The sequence below is a fragment of the Schistocerca gregaria genome, chromosome 8 (assembly GCF_023897955.1).
Source record: "Schistocerca gregaria isolate iqSchGreg1 chromosome 8, iqSchGreg1.2, whole genome shotgun sequence".
Taxonomy (NCBI): domain Eukaryota; kingdom Metazoa; phylum Arthropoda; class Insecta; order Orthoptera; family Acrididae; genus Schistocerca; species Schistocerca gregaria.
In genome coordinates, this window is record NC_064927.1 from 458,638,923 (window position 1) to 458,661,005 (window position 22,083).

The window sequence follows — 22,083 nt, forward strand, 5'->3', positions numbered from 1 at the left end:
GTAGACTACGTCTGCCCAATGAAAGTAGAAATCGCAAATGTAAGTGGCTCCTTCAGCCTTGTAAGGTGTCAGGCAAATCCAACACCTTCCATAAAAACCCTAACATTTTAAGCAAATCCAGTAGTATGTCACATAGCTCCGAATAAATCGTGACATTAAATGAAACAAAGTAATACGAGTAACGAGTGAGCAAATGGAATACCACAGACTAACACAAGAATGCCTAAATGCATGTCAGACCTTCCCACCGTGAGACAGACACAGATCCGAGGGGAGAAACGAGGACAGAAGCCGAGAGCAGAACCGTGTTAAGCTAGAAGGCCATACGATAAGGGAAGGACTGGACACCGACGTCGCCAGCCTACCGCTAAGACCACACCACCCGCACGTTTTAGCGTGAGACTTTTTCACATTTCTGTTACGTTAGGACCACCCCCCAGCCCATGTTAAAAGATAGAGCCCTCCAGAACAGTAGTATAGATCTTATGATAACGCTAAAAGGACCACACCAGCTGCAGGTTTTAGCGCGCGACTTTTTCGCGTTTGTGTTACGTTGCAAACTTTGAAAACATTGCCCCACCACGAAAAGTATAACGTTTCTCATTGGGTAGACAGAACTTTTGTACGCGGAGCTTAAGTTTAACATTGAGACCCTGATTGGTCAGATGAAAACACAGCCAGATGGTTTTTTTTTTTCAAACCAACTTCTGTAAATTGTATTAAGGAGAAGTTAGGAGGGAGTTAGTTCCAAGAAGGCGAGCTGGATGGCTGCTGCGCCGGCCGCCGCCTTGACGCTGCCTAAACACCAACAAGGTAATGAACGCACGCGATGCCGCATTTTTGAGCGCGTAAGGCTTCACTCAGAACTGCAGAAGTCTCGTCTGTTACACCCCTTTTTTGCGTAATACTAGTGTCGATCGTAAATTACATCTCATAGTGTTCACATTTGTCACTTGAAGTAAAAATCTGAAACGCGATGATTTATCTGTTATATAGCTATATAGAAGCCACATCAGCCACTGTAATTTACAAGTTAGATAAGTAATTAAAGATAATTGAGGGTCACTGTATACCATTTTGATAGTTTTCCCTTTTGTGAAACTTAATTTAAAGGTAGATTATAGATGTGACATGGCATAGGTCATCCTTCGATCCATTGTAGAACTTGGAAACCCACTCAGGGAATATTCGTTCACATTTTTGTTGAACGCAGTTGGTTTTTACCATGCTGTATTAAAACATTTCCTTTTATCAATAGTGCAATTTATAAACAATGTTTTGTGAGTAGAATAAAATTTCCAATGGTAAACTTAACTGGTTTTTGGACGTTATTTTACCAGCTAACTAAAAATAGGAAAGCCTTGAACCCCTTCCACTAAATTTAGTTAGTATTAAGATTCATTTACAGGGAGTGCAGTGGAGCTGACGCTGAAATAATTAAGTATTTGGTTATATCATCGCTAGTCTCACTGAACTCTTCTGAATTCTGCATGTCATGTGTGGCCTGGCGTCTCCTTACCAGCAACAGGTCCCAGGTTCAAACTAGCCAATTCCCTAAAAAACACGTTCAGAGCGTCGTTGCGTGAAAGTGGTAGGGAGACACGATATAGAACGAACAAACACCACCATGAATGTTTAGTTCCTATAACATCGCCCCTCCCCCCCCTCCTTCCCGGGATTTGCGAAAATACAAGTTGACAATGACCGCGATTTATGAATTTTGACCCGCGTCGGGATAAGGCACCCGAATCCGGAGTAAATAATGATTATTCCGCTGGAAACAGGGGACGTTATAACTTGATCGTTATTGAATGAGTAATTTCATTCAATAACGATAGGTAAATGAAATAAAGGAAATAATTTTGGAAATAAATTGTGCCAGTGGAAATTTTGTCGAAAGAAATGATTAAGTTGTAAAAGCAATTAAAAAATCGGTCGCCAGCTCAACTGATGAGCGACAGTACTGTTAAGTACGTGAATAATTGTGTCAAAAATAAAGTTCACCTGTTTGTAGCGCAGCAGGTGGAACGGGAACTTTTACTTAAGTGCTGAGTCAGGCTCAGTAGTCATATAAAACAATGTCATAACAATCTAACTACATTTATTTTGTTCATAATTTGTCAGCTAAGTGCAATGCTGACAATACAGTGAATTATCTATCGATATTTTGAATAATGGACTGTCATTCTGTCTTTAAAATTAGGTACTTTGCGCAGTTTAATCTACTGATAATGAAATATATTGCCAATAATTGATTAAATATGTTTTGAATGATGATAATTCATTAATTGGGTGCTTGTCAGGTGGAATAAGCTCTATAGTTTCAAGAAATATCCTTGAATTAACTTCAGCTGAATATGCATTGAAATCAATCTTAATAATCACATTTATTACTTCAGTCTATTATTAAGTTATCACGGTTGGCGTAAGCTTATTAAGTGCAACAATTAACTGCGATAACCAGTCTGAAAATTTAGTCTTCACCGTCCACCCAAATATTTTGATAATTAACATATTTTCTCTTGATAATGGCGTGACACACTCGGTTAAATAAGGTAAGGATTGGAAGGAACCTACTTGGTGTTATTGTCGGGTGGAATGTAACTGCAACACTTAGATTATAAAGTGCCTGTTATTGATTGTTGAACTTCAGAGAAAAGCACTGTCACTGGCAAGCCTTCTACAATTTTATCCTACGAAAATTACGTAGATCTTTATTCCCTCGTTGTCGGTGGATCGACGGAAGTCCACGGCGGCGATACAATGTGGCAGCGGGCTTTACTTGGGCCCACTGTGCGCTTCACATTTAAGTCCTCGTTTCTTCAGTACTATGCCCATTAAACCATAATAACTTGCCCGACCATGCTTCCAGATATGCCGACCATTACTTTCCCGTCGTACTTAGATCCACACACTAGCCTTTAGATGCAACACAGCCAGGACTAGCAAGCACTCGACTGTACTTCTTACTCCTAGCACGGCGTCACTGCTACTACTTCCCGCTGGCGCTCTCCCGCGCCCGAGTCGCGTTAAAACAATCTCTGTGACTTCAACGTTAACTGAATATGCCCTGACTTGCCAGTGTTATATATTACATAATTTAAACATAGTATTTACAATACATATTTACACTAGACAATACATCGTATACAGTTTCATGTGTTACGTAAGCGAAAAAATTCATAGCAAGGACTGCGTTGTAGCGTCACAAGCTCCAGCGAATTTTTAGTGTGTCCAGATTTGGCACACAGCACATGTAACCCACACTTCCCGTGAGTGCGTCGACAGAGTTTTTCGTAACAAATAACGCATGTTGCATCACACGGAACTGGTGTCTGCTCATTGTTGTTTTCCAGGTCGTCGTCGCTGCCCACACAGAGAGATCGCATGAATAAGGCAAGTCTTCTGAAGTCTGTTTTGTGGATTGAATTTTCTTTTTCCGAAGGCCTGTTGTCTTTCCAACCCTGAGCGCTATCCAGCATCCAACCCCTTTTTTTCGAGTTCTTTTGTTAAGGGAGCTGATCCTTGTATGAATAAGAAAAGCACCGCCAGGATCACTCTTCCTTTTATTAATGATTAGCGGTTTCGACCTGCGCAGCAGATCATCTGAAATGGCACTGCAAGGATATCATGCGTATCTTAGTTGACAAACTACGCCTTCCGGTGCCAGTTGAGACCATGATCTACTTTACAGATCGAAACCGCTTCGGTTAAACGCGATATGTCCTACATCGACATCATTACTCTGCAATTCACATTTAAGTGCTTGGCAGAGGGTTCATCGAACCACAATCATACTATCCCCCTACCATTCCACTACCGAATAGAGCGCGGGAAAAACGAACCCCTAAACCTTTCTCTTCGAGCTCTGATTTCTCTTATTTTATTTTGATGATCATTCCTATGTAGGTTGGGATTAACAAAATATTTTCGCATTCGGAAGAGAAAGTTGGTGGGTGAAATTTCGTAAATAGGTCTCGCCGCGACGAAAAACGTCTTTGCTTTAATGACTTCCATTCCAACTCGCGTATCATATCTGCCACACTCTCTCCCCTATTACGTGATAATACAAAATGAGCTGCCCGTTTTTGCACCCTTTCGATGTCCTCCGTCAATCCCACCTGGTAAGGATCCTAAACCACGCAGCAACATTCTAACAGAGGACGAACGAGTGTAGTGTCAGCTGTCTCTCTAGTGGGCTTGTTACATCTTCTAAGTGTCCTGCCAATGAAACGCAACCTTTGGCTCGCCTTCCCCACAATATTATCTATGTGGTCCTTCCAACTGAAGTTGTTTGTAATTTTAACACCCAGGTACTTGTTGAATTGACAACCTTGAGAATTGTACTATTTATCGAGTAATCGAATTCCAACGGATTTCTTTTGGAAATGTGTATCACGTCACACTTTTCGTTATTTAGCTTCAACTGCCATATGCCACACCATACAGCAATCTTTTCTAAATCGGTTTGCAACTGATACTAGTCTTCGGATGACCTTACTAGACGGTAAATTACAGCATCATCTGCGAACAACCTAAGAGAACTGCTCAGATTGTCACACAGGTCATTTATATAGATCAGGAGCAGCAGAGGTCCCAGGACGCTTCCCTGGGGAACACCTGATATCACTTCAGTTTTACTCGATGATTTACCGTCTATTACTACGTATCAGGTACACTTAAATTTCGCCAAGGCTAAAACAGACTTTGACAGTTAGAATTTATGATTAGATATTTGATTTGATGTTCATTACAAATTCTTAAATACGTAAGTTACTCTTTGTATAATACTCCGCGGTTTCGCTTTGTTATGTCCCGTACTATTTAAGCATTTTCAAAAATTGGATTTTTTGGGAAGAGTCCATATTTGCACCCTGTTTCTAGTGCTATTTGAAGAACTTCTGAGCTCCTCCGTTTTCTAATTAAAATAATTGGTATTAGTCATCATTCACCTTCTATGATTTAGGTAACTTCTGGCATTTCTTATTAAGATCAAAGATATTTAAGTTTCGCAGAAGAAAGCTCCTTTAAGTGAAAAACGAAACAGGGTGGTCATATTTACATACTTTCCTCTGATTGTAGGGTAAGGCTGTCCTCTATCTTAATGTTAGTTTGAGCAGCGGGGTTTTTCGCTAGACACGGTCATGCTGAATGTTGATGAACTACACCTTCCGGAGCTATATCATAATATTATCTGCTGCTGTGCAGATCTAGACCAGTAACCATCAATAAAAGCACTAGTGATCCAGACGGTGTTTGTTTATTCGTTATAACAACTGTTATCATGCATCCTGAGTCATTTGGTCAATTATGTTACCCTTGTACGGCGTTCCAGTGATAACGTTGGCACTCGTTTCCTTCCGTCCCCGAATATTGGTTCTCTTCTTAACGTCGGTGTCAGGGAAAACGTCAAACTACATCTGAAGTCCACAGAGAATATTGCGGTTCCTAAACGAGGGGGGGGGGGGGGCGTCCACATTTACAATTTACAACAACACTTAAGTAAGATGACCCATATTACGTTTAACCTAAGGCCGTGGATGACAGAGTAACACAACGGCTGTACATAACAGTGATATATTCTCCTTCGTTATTTACAAGGCTGCCAACGCTGGGACAACTTTTTGATTCAGCGATTGAAGAAATAACGTGAATTTGAGGCGAAGAACTCATCAAGCCATGTTCGAATAGCTTTTTCATCCGGAAAGGAAGTTCCTTGTAGGCTGTTCGATAGTGAGCGGAAAAGGTGAAAATTTGAGGGCGCAAGATCAGATCAATATAGTGCGTGTGGAATGACGTCCCAAGCCAACTCCTGTGTAGTATCTTGTCAGCTTAACAGAACGCGGTCGGACGTTATGGTGGAGTAGAATCACTTCACGCTGTCTTCCTGGTTGTTGTTCTTGGATTGCGTCTACAGGACGTCTCAGTTATTGGCAAATGTCAGCAATGATGGTTACTCTTAAGGAAAGCAACTCGCAGTACACGGTACCGTCGCTGTTCCACCAGACGCATAACATTACCTTTTTGTGGATGCGCGTAGGTCTTTGTACGGGGAGCTGCTTTGTTTGGGCTCACTCCCTTTCTTTCACGTATGTTACCGTATAGACATCATTTCTCGTTACCAGTTAACATACGTGATAGGAATGGTCACTGCTGTTCACGGGTCTTTTGATGACGAGCAAGCAGAGATGCACATATGGCCACCCTCCGATTTCTGTGATCTGGGTTTAGATCATAATGTACCCACACACCAGATTTTTGCACTTTCGGTGAAATCACAATTGAGCCGCACGGTTTAAGGCGCCTTATCACAGTCCACGCAGCTCCCCCCGTCGGAGGTTCGAGTCCTCCCTTGTGTGCGCTTAGGAACCGATGACCTCAGCAGTTTGGTCCCATAATACCTTACCACAAATTTCCAAAATTTTCATCACATTTGCCTGTTGTGGAATACACTGGCTTCGATAATAGTTGATTAATGCGTTTAAACGATGATCTTCAAACCACGAAGTTCATCCTGAACGTGAAGAGTCACTTACGTCAAAACGATCGTCCTTAACACGAGAAAACCATTTTCTTGCCGTGCTCTGTCCACTGGTGTTACCTCCACACACGGCGCAAATATTTCTGGCTGACTCCGTTGTTCATCACGCCTCTACTGAAGTCGAACAAAAGAATAAGTCGGAAATGTTCAGATTTCCTCCCTTGGCACGACATTTTCTAGCGTCCACAATTCTACTGTATCTCCGACTAACAGTGTAGTGTTCGAAACAGAACTCCCTAGTTTTAATGTGTCCTAGAATCTGTACAAAGTGGCATAGACTAATCTGGTCTGTGGTGTTTGATTCATCAACTCTCCAAGTTTAGCCCCTTGGAGACGACAGGTGTGCTTAACCTTGAGACTGCACCAGGCTGTTTTTTTCCTCCGTTCCCTCAGTTCAGTCCAGGCATGCGTGCAGTGGAGAGCAGCTCAGCAAGAATGTGTACTCGCGCAACAGGAAGCGCAGTGTGTTATTTGGCTTGTGAAAACTGAGTCAGTTATAACAGTGCAACGTAATTTCAGATGTCAGTATGGTGGTGAACCACCTACAGTAAAAATTCAAGACTTTCAAGGAAACCGGTAGCGATTTAAAAGCAAAATCATCAGGTAGACCGAAAAGTCTGGAGATATTGAACAGATCCTTGTTTCGTGTGTTCAGAGCCACTTGCATTTGCGATTTCTACTTTTTTGTTAAATTAAAATGCTTAAATACACAAATTGCTCCTTGGTGTAGTCTCCCTTCGGTATTCTTTTCGTCAATTTTAATAAAACATATTGAAATTTTTTGTGACTCACGGGAGGCCTCATATTTGCACTCCACTTTTACTGCTGTTTACGAGCTTTTGTGAGTCTTGGTTTTGGAACAGAAATAACTGATCTTAATAATGGTTTCGCCTGCTATCATTTAATAAAATTGTTCTGGTTGTTGGTGCTGGTTTGAACAACACGGTAATTTGCTTGAAGTGGTTCTATTGGAGTTGGTACGCCGTTGTCTCCCTTTGTACCCAGCACGTTGCAGAGGGCGACCTATAGTTTAAGGTGGACCCAGTACCTTCAGGACAACTTGGCATTTTTTACATCTACAAATAACTGTCAGAGGTGAAAGAAGTGATCAGGGTCACCAAAAAATGGCAGTTGGGAATTGAAATTTGGGCCCAAGGTGTATAGTATGACACTGAGACGCTGAGTCACTCGCGTAGTTGGTAATTTTATCAAATTATACGATGCCAGGGTGGCAGGAACAACTAAATCAATACTCCGGAAGCCACCTGAAGGTTTATTGTGGAGACTATTCTGGCATCACTAACTGATCCCACCTGCCTTGTCCCACTCGCGTGTGGCGTGTAGCTAGAAAGATTGTCAGTAACAGTCTAATATCTCGATTTTTCATTTCGCAAGATCTACACTACTTACATTAGAACAAATAACCCCTCCGTCACAAATATTAAGTCAAAATAGACCAGGTTTCGACGCTACTATGAGCGTCGTCTTCAGAATTAGACTAACTGTTCTAAAACATATTAGGTATATAAAACATTAATATAATTAAAGTTTGTATTGACTGGAAAAGCATATAGTACTTGCAAGTCACATATTAAAAAAAAAAGATCTAAGCCGGAAAGGCGACGTCATGAATAGTTGTAAGAAAGATGGCGAGACGCTAAGGGTTGCTTGTACTTTAGTGAACAAGGGTTGCACTACACTACTCTCTAAAAAAAAAGTGAGGCAAAAGAAGCAATGGTCTGCAACACGCCACGATAACAGGATGCATAGAACAGCGCAACCATTTGTTACTTAAAATGCAGGAAGGTGACGTGCACATAGGCCCAACGGCGCCCCCTTTAGTGTGACCTGACAGGTCAGTGTGAAATCCCTGGACTAGAAGGGCAGTGCGAGTGAAGTTACATTTGTGGAAAGGGGCCAAAAATAAGTTACTGTCAGTTACACTCAACATATAAATTTTATTAGTTAAAGCCGCTGCCCGCTGCCACACCACTGTCCAGTAATTGAGCATTATAGAAAGTATATTTAGCGTGTTTTCCTTTTACAGAACCAACATTACATATAGACAGACCGTGGTCTCATTAAGATGGACTTAGACACTGGTTTTGTTACCCTGTACACATGGAAACATCATTTCATCGGCTTGACAAATAATATGCAAGCACCCATGAGGCCAGTAGCACCGGACTGCTGTCGACTCTATTAGAGAAAGACCAGTCCGTTACTTTGTCGCGGTGTAAGGATGCCGTTAGTGTTCCTTGAACAACACTATTGCCACATTGCAACCGACTGACCACTATTAAATTGAGCATATTGCCTCCGAACCACAAATAGTACTTGGTATTCAGGATGAGATTTTCACTCTGCAGCGGAGTGTGCGCTGATATGAAACTTCCTGGCAGATTAAAACTGTGTGCCGGACAGAGACTCGAACTCGGGACCTTTGCCTTTCACTGGAAAGTGCTCTACCATCTGAGCTAGCCAAGCACCACTCACGCCCCGTCCTCCTAGGAGACGAGGTACTGGCAGAAGTAAAGCTGTGAGGACGGGGCGTGAGTCGTGCTTGGGTAGCTCAGATGGTAGAGCAAAAGGCAAAGGTCCCGAGTTCGAGTCTCGGTGTGGCACACAGTTTTAATGTGCCAGGATGTTTCAGTACTTGGTATTTCACAAGAGGCACACCGTCGCAACAACAGTGAACAGTTCCAAGGGATTCTTCAGTAAACTGTCAGCAGAGGCACAGTACAATCGAGCTTTAGTTCAAACGTCGGCTACATAGGTGTTAACATCGCCACGAAATGCAGCTATCACTTTTTCCGATAAAGTATCGATACTTCTGCAATAACAATGTTTGAGCAAGGCTCTAACTAAACCACTTCTTTCCGGCCAGTTCCCTCGGCGCAATCGCCACACTTCCAACATGGCCTACTCCAGTCGACAAGCACCTCTCTCGCTGCCGAACCACCTCGCCAGAGAACCTCCGGTGCTTCCCAGTCCGAAGATTGGTCATTGCCCCTTCTACATCTACATACATTCTCCACAATCCACCATACGGTGCGTGACGGAGGGTACCTCGTACCACAACTAGCTTCTTCTTTCCCTGTTCCACTGCAAAACAGGAGGAGGGAAAAATGACTCCCTATATGCCTCTGTACGAGCCCTAATCTCTCTTATCTTTGTGGTCCTTCCGCGAAATATAAGTTGGCGGCAGTAAAATTGTACTGCAGTCAGCCTTAAATGCTGGTTCTCTAAATTTCCTCAGTAGCGATCCACGAAAAGAGCTTCTCCTTTCCTCTAGAGACTCCCGCCCGAGTTCCTGAAGCATTTCCGTAACACTCGCGTGTTGATCAAACCTACCAGTAACAAATCTAGCAGCCCGCCTCTGAATTGCTTCCATGTCCTCCCTCAATCCGACCTGAAAGGGAACCAAAACGCTCGATCCGTACTAAAGAATAGGTCGTATTAGTGTTTTATAAGCGGTCTCCCTCACAGATGGACCACATCTTCCCAAAATTTTACCAATGAACCGAAGACGACTATCCGCCTTCCCCACAACTGCCATTACATGCTTGTCCCATTTCATATCGCTCTGCAAAGTTACGCCCAAATATTTAATCGACGTGACTGTGTCAAGCGCTACACTACTAATGGAGTATTCAAACATTACGGGATTCTTTTTCCTATTCATCTGCATTAATTTATATTTATCTATATTTAGAATTAGATGCCGTTCTTTACATCAATCACAAATCCTGTCCAAGTCATCTTGTATCCTCCTACAGTCACTCAACGACGACACGCCCCGTACACCACAGCATCATCAGTAAACAGCAGCACATTGCTATCCACCCTATCCAAAAGATCATTTATGTAGATAGAAAACAGCGGACAAGGTACTGGGTTCTATTACTTAAGAAGTCATCGAGCCACTCACATACTTGGGAACCAATCCCATATGCTCATACCTTAGTTAGGAGTCTGCAGTGAGGCACCGAGTCAAACGATTTCCGGAAGTCAAGGTATGTGGCATCCGTCTGATACCCTTCATCCATGGTTCGCAAGATATCATGTGAAAAAAGGGCGAGTTGCGTTTCGCAGGAGCGATGCTTTCTAAATCCGTGCTGATGCATGGACAGCAACTTCTCTGTCTCAAGGAAATTCATTACATTCCAACTGAGAATATGTTCGAGAATCCTGCAACAAACCGATGTTAAGGATATTGGTCTGTAATTTTGAAGATCCGTCCTTCTACCCTTCTTATATACAGGCGTCACCTGCGCTTTCTTCCAGTCGCTATGGACTTTTCGTTGGGCAAGAGATTCGCGATAAATGCAAGCTAAGGAAGGAGCCAATGCAGTAGAGTACTCTCTGTAAAACCGAATTGGAATCCTAACAGGACCTGGCGATTTATTTTCAACACATTCAGCTGCTTCGCAACCCCAGGGATGTCTATCACTATGTCCTCCATACGGGAACCTGTACGAGGCTCAAACGGCGGTATGTTTTGTACGATCCTCCTGCGTGAAAGATTTCTCAAATGCTACATTTAAAATTTCAGCTTTCGTTTTGCTGTCTTCCGTTGCCAGGCCAGACTGATCAGTGAGTGACTGGATGGGAGCCTTCGACCCGCTTACCAATTTTACGTAAGACCAAAATTTCCTTGGGTTTTCAGCAAGACCTTTTGCTAAAGTATGACGGTGGTAGTGGTTGTATGCTTTGCGCATCGCTTTTTTTACAGCAGCACGGATCTCTACTAACTTTTTCTTGTCTTCGTTCTCCAGATCTTTCTTATATCGCAACTGTCTTTGCTTCCTGAGCATTCTCCGAATTGCGCTGTTAAACCACGGTGGGTCTTTTCTGTCCGTAACCCACTTTTGCGGTACATACTTCTCCAATGTGTGATTTACAATGTGTTTAAAATTTGCCCATAATTCTTCAAAGTCCATCATACCGGAAGTAAATGAAGTCGATTCATTCACTAAGTGGGATATTAACAACTGCTTATCTTCTCCTAATAAGGAAACTCTCCTAGACTTCTTGACCGACTTTTTGACTTTCGTAACAATAGTCGTAATGACATCATCATGATCACTAATTCCTGTCTCAACACTGACACCGTCGATGAGATCTGGTCTGTTCGTGTCTACCAGACCTAAAATATTTCCATGCATGATGTGACTATCAGTAAGCGCTGACATGACACAGTTTTTACCGAGAAAACTCCGAACACAGTAGTGTAATTTCGTGTTAATAGACACAAGCGGCTAGAGAAAATTTGTACCAAGGCTGGGAATCGAACCCAGGTTTCCTGCTTACAAGGCAGATCTGTTAGCCACTAAGACACCTTTGGACAGCGGTTCACACAGGCGCACGAATTACCTCGCTCCTTGATCCAAATTCTCACTGATGGCCCAGTCTACTTTTTCTTCCTTACGGAGGCAGCAGTGAGTATTTGGGTCGAGGAAGGAGGCATGCCAGGGTAATCCGTGCACTTGGGTGAACTGCTGTGTCAAGGTGGCTTAGTGGCTAACGCATCTGCCTTGTGAGCAGGAGACCCCGGTTCGATTCCCAGCCTCAGTACAGATTCTAACTCGTCACTTCACTCTATATACATGATATATCTGTATGAGACCAGTAAAGTCTCTGAAGTTATGTCATTTCATTTTTCCATAGAGTAAGAAATAAATCCTGCTCGTATTTCTGTTTGGTTTATTAAGCTGCAGTCAGTTAATCATTGTGGCATATTTTACATCCAATGACAATTATTTATTCGCTAATTGTTACGCATACAGCGCAGTTTCGGTTGCTGTCTGATATTCTCAGCATTATAGTTTGCTTCCCGCTTGCAAACAGAAAAAGATATGCATTGACAACACTCGAAGGCGATAAACCACGATTTCGCACTGCAACGAAGATACAGCGTTTATCACATCTTTCGTCCAGTATCTACTAACATAGATGTCAGAGTGACATTGATGGATTATGGCTTGGATTTCTTGCTTAGAACTCTAGACGCACCGTTAATCGTTCAGTCCCGATGAAATAATTATCTGTTCGAATGGAATACTCCCAGGTACTTAGTGAAAAAAGGAAGAAAAGTGAGAAAGACACTTCAACTAACTGAACTAACGACGCTGACGCTCATGCTCGTATTAAAAGTAGATAACATTCACCCTTATCGTTTATTTAACTCTTCCGTTTGTCTCTTCAAGAGATCATGACCTACCTTTCGCCTAAGTTTAGAGTCCACAAACTGCCTTATGGAGATAAGAGGTAATTATCTCAGAGATCGAAATTCACGTCTGATAACACTGAATTGGCAATTCTAGGAAAAACCCGTAGTTATTGTGTCTCGATTGCTATTGAAAATTTCAAGAGATAGCCATAGCACACAATTTAAAGAATTCCTAGAATGACTGCGCCTCGCTACATCGTCACCTAAAGATTCTTTCCGTATTATAAAAGAGTAACTTGTTTATTCGGAGAAACGTCCCTTGCTGACACCACACAGTCATCCTCATTAACGTGTAGTAATCTTAGAACTTTCTGTTCGTCCAAATAAAGTTGTATAATTAATTTTTTATTTGGTAGCACTTACACCCCCACAGTCATGGCACATACAAAAGTTCGCACAGTCCCACAACAGGCGCAAAATAAGTCTGTCGTAACCCATCTCCAATCTATCAACGCGCTGTTCCATTTTCTTCTGGTACCTATTGTTCCACTTCGGGAAATTCAGTACGTGCCATGGCTGCGGGGTTGTACGTGCAAACAAAAATTAATTCTGTAGCTTTATTTTTCCATGTGATATATAAAACTTTGACTGTAGAATAACTGTCTCTTAACAATGTAAAAAAAAAAAAAAATTCTGCGTGCCTTCGTTTTTGATTCCAATTTTGTCAGGACAGTTTGAAGCAGTCACTCATTCGCCGAAGGAGATTGAGAACAATACAGTAGCGGAAATCGGTACAAAGGCAGGGTTCCATCGAAAGTAATAGACAATGTCTGAAGCATACATTTATCGAATTTATTATAAAAGTAGTAGATTCTTTTTTGTTCTGACATCAGTCTTCTGGTTGGTTTGATGAGTCCCGCCACGAATTCCTCTTCCGTGCTAATCTCTTCATCTCAGAGTAGGACTTGCAACATACGTCCTCAATTATATTCTGGATGTATTCCAGGCCGCGAGGGATTAACCGAGCGGTCTAAGGTGCTGCAGTCATGGACTGTGCGGCTGGTCCGGGCGGAGGTTCGAGCACTCCCTCGGGCATGGTTGTGTGTGTTTGTACTTAGGATAATTTAGGTTAAGTAGTATGTAAGCTTAGGGACTGATGACCTTAGCAATTAAGTCTCTTAAGATTTCACACACATTTGACTTTTTTTTTTTGTATTCCAATATGTCTTCCTCTACAGTTTTTGCCTTATACAGGTCCCTTCGCCTTATCAGTGTTCTCCACATATTCCTTTCCTCTCCGATTCTTCCTTAACTTAACAGTCCATCTGATTTCAACATTCGTCTTTAGCACCAGATCTCAAATGCTTAGATTCTCTTCTGTTCTGGTTTTCCCACAGTCCATGTTTCACTACCATACAATGCTGTACTTCAGACGTACATTCTCAGAAATTTCTTGCTCAAATTAAGGCCGGTATTTGATATTAGCAGACTTCTCTTGGCAAGGAATACCCTTTTTGGCATTGCTAGTCTACTTTCGATGTTTCTTCTACGTCCGTCATCGTTATTTTACTGCCTGGGAAGCAGGATTCCGTATTTTTAAGTACTTCGTGACCATCGATCCTGATATTAAGTTTCTCGCTGCTCTCATATCAACTATTTCTCATTACTTTCGTCTTTCTTCGATTTACTCTCAGTCCATACTGTGCACTCAGTAGACTGTTGACGCCATGCGTCAGATCATGTAATTCTTTTTGACTTTCACTCAGGATAGCAATGTCATCAGTGAAACGTATCATTGATACCCTTTCACCTTGAATTTTAATTCCACTCCTGAACCTTTCTTTTATTTCTATCAGTGCTTCCTCGATGTACTGATTGAACAGTAGGGGCGAAAGACTACACCCTTTTTAATACTAGCACTTCGTTCTTGGTCGTCCACTCTTATTATTCCCGCTTGGCTATTGTACGTGTTATGTATGACCTGTCTCTCCCTGTAGCTTACCCCAATTTTTCTCAGAATTTTGAACACCTTGCACCATTTTACATTGAAGAACGCTTTTTACAGGTTGTAATGTTGTCGCTTTAATTTGTTATGTGAAAGCGGTGCTGATAGACAATAAAAGAGGGTTAAAAGCTGTGAGCTATCTGAGGAAGTTAACGTTGCATTACTGAGCAACTGTTTCACCAGGTATCCAATCTAGCCTACCAAATTTCCAACCAGACTAACATTAATTATAATCTTTTAATAGTCATACGAAAACCGGTGATACATATATAAAAAATAGAATTTAAATAAAAATAAGTAAATCAGTTTATATTTGGAAATTTACACTCCTGGAAATTGAAATAAGAACACCGTGAATTCATTGTCCCAGGAAGGGGAAACTTTATTGACACATTCCTGGGGTCAGATACATCACATGATCACACTGACATAACCACAGGCACACAGACACAGGCAACAGAGCATGCACAATGTCGGCACTAGTGCAGTGTATATCCACCTTTCGCAGCAATGCAGGCTGCTATTCTCCCATGGAGACGATCGTAGAGATGCTGGATGTAGTCCTGTGGAACGGCTTGCCATGCCATTTCCACCTGGCGCCTCAGTTAGGCCAGCGTTCGTGCTGGACGTGCAGACCGCGTGAGACGACGCTTCATCCAGTCCCAAACATGCTCAATGGGGGACAGATCCGGAGATCTTGCTGGCCAGTGTAGTTGACTTACACCTTGTAGAGCACGTTGGGTGGCACGGGATACATGCGGACGAGCATTGTCCTGTTGGAACAGCAAGTTCCCTTGCCGGTCTAGGAATGGTAGAACGATGGGTTCGATGACGCTTTGGATGTACCGTGCACTATTCAGTGTCCCCTCGACGATCACCAGAGGTGTACGGCCAGTGTAGGAGACGCTCCCCACACCATGATGCCGGGTGTTGGCCATGTGTGCCTCGGTCGTATGCAGTCCTGATTGTGGCGCTCACCTGCACGGCGCCAAACACACATACGACCATCATTGGCACCAAGGTAGAAGCGACTCTCATCGCTGAAGACGACACGTCTCCATTCGTCCCTCCATTCACGCCTGTCGCGACACCACTGGAGGCGGGCTGCACGATGTTGGGGCGTGAGCTGAAGACGGCCTAACGGTGTGCTGACCGTAGCCCAGCTTCATGGAGACGGTTGCGAATGGTCCTCGCCGATACTCAGGAGCAACAGTGTCCCTAATTTGATGGGGAATTGGCGGTGCGGTCCGCTACGGCACTGCGTAGGATCCTACGGTCTTGGCGTGCATCCGTGCGTCGCTGCGGTCCGGTCCCAGGTCGACGGGCACGTGCACCTTCCGCCGACCACTGGCGACAACGTCGATGTACTGTGGAGACCTCACGCCCCACGTGCTGCGCAATTCGGCGGTACGTCCACCCGGCCTCCCGCATGCCCACTATACGCCCTCGCTCAAAGTCCATCAACTGCACATACGGTTCACGTCCACGCTGTCGCGGCATGCTACCAGTGTTAAAGACTGCGATGGAGCTCCGTATGCCACGGCAAACTGGCTGACACTGACGGCGGCGGTGCCCAAATGCTGCGCAGCTAGCGCCATTCGACGGCCAACACCACGGTTCCTGGTGCGTCCGCTGTGCCGTGCGTGTGATCATTGCTTGTACAGCCCTCTCGCAGTGTCCGGAGCAAGTATGGTGGGTCTGACACATCGGTGTCAATGTGTTCTTTTTTCCATTTCCAGGAGTGTATTTTAACATTGATCATTGAAATTTCAGCATATTAAACTTGAGTCATAACTAAGCTGGTGCCTTATTTTGGATTGTGAAAATGTGAGTTTGTAATCCTACGGAACACATCAAATAGGGAGCCAAGATTGGGAGACTGCATACAACACTACATTCATATAATAACACACGAAGAACATTGAAACATATGTAAGAGGAAATTAACCACGACCAACCGATTGAATTTTCACCCAAAGAAGTTACGTTTGTAGCGCAATCCTGCCCGTCATGTAATTACCACACACTGGTATACTAAATTCATACTAACTCTCTGACAAATCTTCCCGAAAAGAATAGCTGAGAGCTACTTTGATGATTACACCACATGCTTCACGTGGTTAACTTGGTTTACATAAAGAGTGTAACTCCACAATAATTTTGATAATTAAAATGAATTAGATCGAAAAGCAATTTACAAAAGAAAAACCTCGAACTGGTTACTATCGTCTTAGTATTAACCTGATGGGTCAAACAATTGTATAAGCACGTGGTACTGGTCTCACGAAGTACACCCCACGTGGGTTGAACATAAAGAAAAGTTGCTATATTGAAAAATATTGTTAAGGCGAGACGTTATAATCTCACGCACATTCGCATTTAAGATTGATGATCTTAGAGTTACTGATCAACACGTGGTTCCACTTTACTCACAAAGTAGTGACAAAGCAACTACCGTAAAATTTTCTGAAGTTCACTCTCGAAATACACTGCGTTGCAATTTAAGATAACATTAGATAATTTAGAGGTAAACCTGAAATAAAGTTGATTAAATTTTCAGTTAGGCTGAAGTTAAGAAATCCATTGTCCTGCGGACTTAGCAGACACGCGCTTAGTCGGAGATCTTACCACTTCAGACGCTCGCCGCGGACAGACTGACCTGCGCTCCTACCGAGCGTGCTTCCCGATACAAAACGGAAGTGACCAGAGGGGCAGCTTCCTATACCAACATGACAAGGGACGGACAGAACCATACTAAGGATAGAAACCTCTTTGCTTTTAGAAAGCATAGCTACCTGTTCCGACGTTGGTCCTACTGTTCTCTAGCAGACAGGCTTGTATGCTACCCTCAAGCATGCAACTAGAAATACATTTGCTCATTCATCCTCTCACACAGAAGGGAAGGGGGATGACAGTATCTTATCATATACAGTACATAAAAGAAAGCGGATGTAGGTTCCGTATGAGAGTGTGTGACATGAATTGCATATAAACTGTGTTTTAAAGTGTAGTAGTGTGACAGATCGTTCTTGTTTATGTGGAAAAGTAACACTGCTCAGTCTCCTCCCAGATAGTCAGAAACACCACAGTGAATTTAGAAGAGGAATTTGTGCCGTAAATGACAACAGATTTAAGAAATTAACATGAAAGGAATCCAACAGAGACCTTTCAAGGTCGACAGATCCTATGCACGTGTTTTGGTTTTCCTTTATTCTTGCTTCCATTATTAACCCCAACGTCAGATTTGCCTCTCTCGTGCCTTTACCTTTCCTAAAGCCAAACTGATAGTCATCTAGTGCATCCTCAATTTTCTTTTCCATTCCTCTGTATATTATTCTTGTCACTAACTTGGATGCATGAGCTGTTAAGCTGATTGTGCGATAATTCTCGCACTTGTCAGCTCTTGCCGATTTCGGAATTGTGTGGATGATGTTTTTTTCCGAAAGTCAGATGGTGTGTCGACACACTTACACATCCTGCACACCAACGTGAAAAGTAATTTTGTTGTCACTTCCCTCAACGATTTTAGAAATTCTGATGGAATGTTATCTCTTTTGCCTTATTTGATCTTACGTCATCCAAACGTTTTTTAAATTCTGATTCTAATACCGGGTCCCCTATCTCTTCTAAATCGACTCTTGTTTATTCTTGTATCACGTTAGACAAATCTTCCTCCTCCTAGACGCTTTCAATTTATTCTTTCCATCTATGGGCTCTATCGTCTGCAGTTAACAATGGAACTCCTGTTGCACTCTTAATGGTACCACCCTTGTTTTTAATGTCACCAAAGGTTGTTCCGACTTTTCTGTATGCTCAGTCAGTCCTACCGACAATCATTTCGTTTTCGATTCCTTCATTTTTCATGCAGCCTTTTCGTCTTACCTTCCGTGTACTTACTATTTATTTCATTCCTCAGCGACTTGTATTTCTGTATTCCTGAGTTACCTGGAACATTTTTGTACTTCCTCCTTTCATCGATAAACCGAAGTTTTTCTTCTGTTATCCATGGTTTCTTCGCAGTTACCTTCTTTGTACTTATGTTTTCGTTCCCAACTTCTGTTATCGCCCTTTTTAGGGATGTCCATTCCTCTTCAACTGTACTGCCTACTGCGCTATTCCTTATTGCTGTATCTATAGCCTTAGGGAACTTCAACCGTATCTCGTCATTCCTTAGTACTTCCGTATCCCACTTCTTTGCGTATTGTTTCTTCCTGACTAATGTCTTGAACTTCAGCCTACTCTTCATCACTACTATATTGTGATCTGCGTCTATATCTGCTCCTGGGTACGCCTTACAATCCAGTATCTGATTTCGGACTCTTTGTCTGACCATGGAGTAATCTAACTAAAAATCTTCTTGTATCACCCGGCCTTTTCCAAGTATACCTCCTCTTGTTATTCCTAAACAGAGTATTCGCTATTACTAGCTGAAGTTTATTATAAAACTTACTCTTTCTCATCTCTCATTCCTTTTCCCAAGCCCATATTCTCCTGTAACCTTTTCTTCTACCCCTTCTCCCACAACTGCATTCTAGTCCCTCATGACCATTAGAATTTCATCACCCTTTACATTCTGTATTACCCATTCAATATCCTCATAATTCTCTCTCTCTCTCTCTCTCTCTCTCTCTCTCTCTCTCTCTCTCTCTCTCATCTTCAGCTTGCGACGTCGGCATGTACACCTTAACTATCGTCTTCTGTGTTGGTTTGTTGTCGATTCTGATTAGAATAACCCTATCACTGAGCTCTTCACAGTAGCATACTCTCTGCCCTACCTTCCTGTTTATAACGAATCCTACTGGCGTTACATCATTTTCTGCTGCTGTTGATATTAGCCTATACTCATCTGAGATTTGTCTTCTTTCCACTTCACTTCACTGTCCCTTGATATATCTAGATTGAGCCTCTGCATTTCCCTTTCCATTTTCAAGATTTCCTAACACGTTCAGGCTTCTGACACTCCACGCTCCGACTCGTAGAAAGCTGTTATTTCGTCGATTCTTCAATCTTTTTGTCATGGCAACTTCCCCCTTTGCAGTCCCTTCCCGGAAATTCGAATGGGGGACTATTCCGGAATCTCTTGCTAAAGGAGAGATCATCATGACACTTTTTCAATTACAGGCCACATGTCCTGTGGCTACACGTAACGTGTTATTAATGCAGTGGTTTCCATTGCCTTCTGCATCCTCATGCCGTGGATCTTTGTTGATTCTTCCGCCTTCAGGGGAAGTTTCCCACCTTTAGGACGATAGTGCTCTAGTGTGAGTATTTTGGAACTGTGAATTATTAAACTGATAGTTCCGTAATTTTCACACTTGTCAACACCTGTTTCCTGTGGGATTGGAATTATTATATTCCTCTTGAATTGTGCGGGTATTTCACATGTCTTATACATCTTGTTTACCAGATGGTAGAGTTTTGTTAGGAATGGCTGCCCCAAGACTATCAGTAATTCTAATGGAATGTTGTCTACTCCTGGGGCCATGTTTCGATTTATGTCTTTCAGTGCTCTGTCGAATTCTTCACGCAGTATCATCTCTCCCATTTCATCTTCATCCACGTCCTCTTCCATTTCCATAATATTGCCCTCAAGTACGTCGCCTGCAATAGATCTCTCAAATACTCCTACCTTTCTGCATTCCCTTCTTTGCTTAGGACTGGTATTCCACCTGAACTCTTCATATTCACACATGTGATTCTCTTTTCTACAAAGGTCTCGTTAATTTCCGTGTAGACGGCATCTATCTTACGCCTAGTGATATATGCTTCTACATGCTTATATTCGTCCTCTACCCATTCCTGCGTAGGCATTTTGCACTTCTTGTCAATCTCATTTTTTGAGACGTTTGTATTCCTTTTCGCTTGCCTCATTTACTGTAGTTTTATATTTTTCTTCTTTCATCAATTACATTCAATACGTCTTCTGTTGCCCAAAGATTTTTACTAGCCCTCGTGTTATCCACTTTATCCTCCGCTACCTTTACTATTTCATCTTTCAAAGTTACCCATTCTTCTTCTACTGTATTTCTTTCCTCCGTTCTTCTAAATCGTTCCCTTATCCTCTCTCTGAAACTACCTACAACCTCTGGGTCTTTCAGTTTATCCAGGTCCCATCTTCTCAAATTCCCACCTTTTTGCAGTTTAGGACCCCCTTTGGTTGTCGTCCGGAACATTACAGCACAGCGGTATATCGACGATATTCTACGACCCGTTTTGTTGCCCTTCGTGACATGCTATCCTCGGCTTACTTTTCAGTAGGTAATGTCCGTTTGCACACGGTGTCAGGTTCTACTGCTACTCTGCGTGCTTGCCATGCCAAAGCCTGCATTGGCCAGCAAGGACGCTGGTTATCTCCCCAGTTGAGAACGTTTCGAGCGTTATGGACAGGGAGCTCCAACCAGCTCCGGGATATTGGCAATTTACGCTCTGATTGGACAGAATTTGGCACGATATCCCTCAGGAGGACATCCAACAAATGTGTCACTTCGAAGTAGAATAACGGCTAGCGTGAGAGCCAGAGGTGGACCAACGCTGTACTGACTTGATCAAGTTTTGAAGCTTTGTGTCTTGAATATACACTCCTGGAAATGGAAAAAAGAACACATTGACACCGGTGTATCAGACCCACCATACTTGCTCCGGAAACTGCGAGAGGGTTGTACAAGCAATGATCACACGCACGGCACAGCGGACACACCAGGAACCGCGGTGTTGGCCGTCGAATGGTGCTAGCTGCGCAGCATTTGTGCACCGCCGCCGTCAGTGTCAGCCAGTTTGCCGTGGCATACGGAGCTCCATCGCAGTCTTTAACATTGGTAGCATGCGGCGACAGCGTGGACGTGAACCGTATGTGCAGTTGACGGACTTTGAGCGAGGGTGTATAGTCGGCATGCGGGAGGCCGGGTGGACGTCCGCCGAATTGCTCAACACGTGGGGCGTGAGGTCTCCACAGTACATCGATGTTGTCGCCAGTGGTCGGCGGAAGGTGCACGTGCCCATCGACCTGGGACCGGACCGCAGCGACGCACGGATGCACGCCAAGACCGTAGGATCCTACGCAGTGCCGTAGGGGACCGCACCGCCACTTCCCAGCAAATTAGGGACACTGTTGCTCCTGGGGTATCGGTGAGGACCATTCGCAACCGTCTCCATGAAGCTGGGCTACGGTCCCGCACACCGTTAGGCCGTCTTCCGCTCACGCCCCAACATCGTGCAGCCCGCCTTCAGTGGTGTCGCGACAGGCGTGAATGGAGGGACGAATGGAGACGTGTTGTCTTCAGCGATGAGAGTCGCTTCTGCCTTGGTGCCAATGATGGTCGTATGCGTGTTTGGCGCCGTGCAGGTGAGCGCCACAATCAGGACTGC

At 43.3% G+C, this 22,083-nt stretch overlaps 1 protein-coding gene across 1 annotated transcript in view; it reads left to right on the forward strand.

Annotated features, from left to right (window-relative positions):
- Positions 1–22,083, forward strand: part of LOC126284267 (alpha-tocopherol transfer protein-like) — a 167,866-nt gene that overhangs the window by 45,777 nt on the left and 100,006 nt on the right. The window lies entirely within an intron of this gene.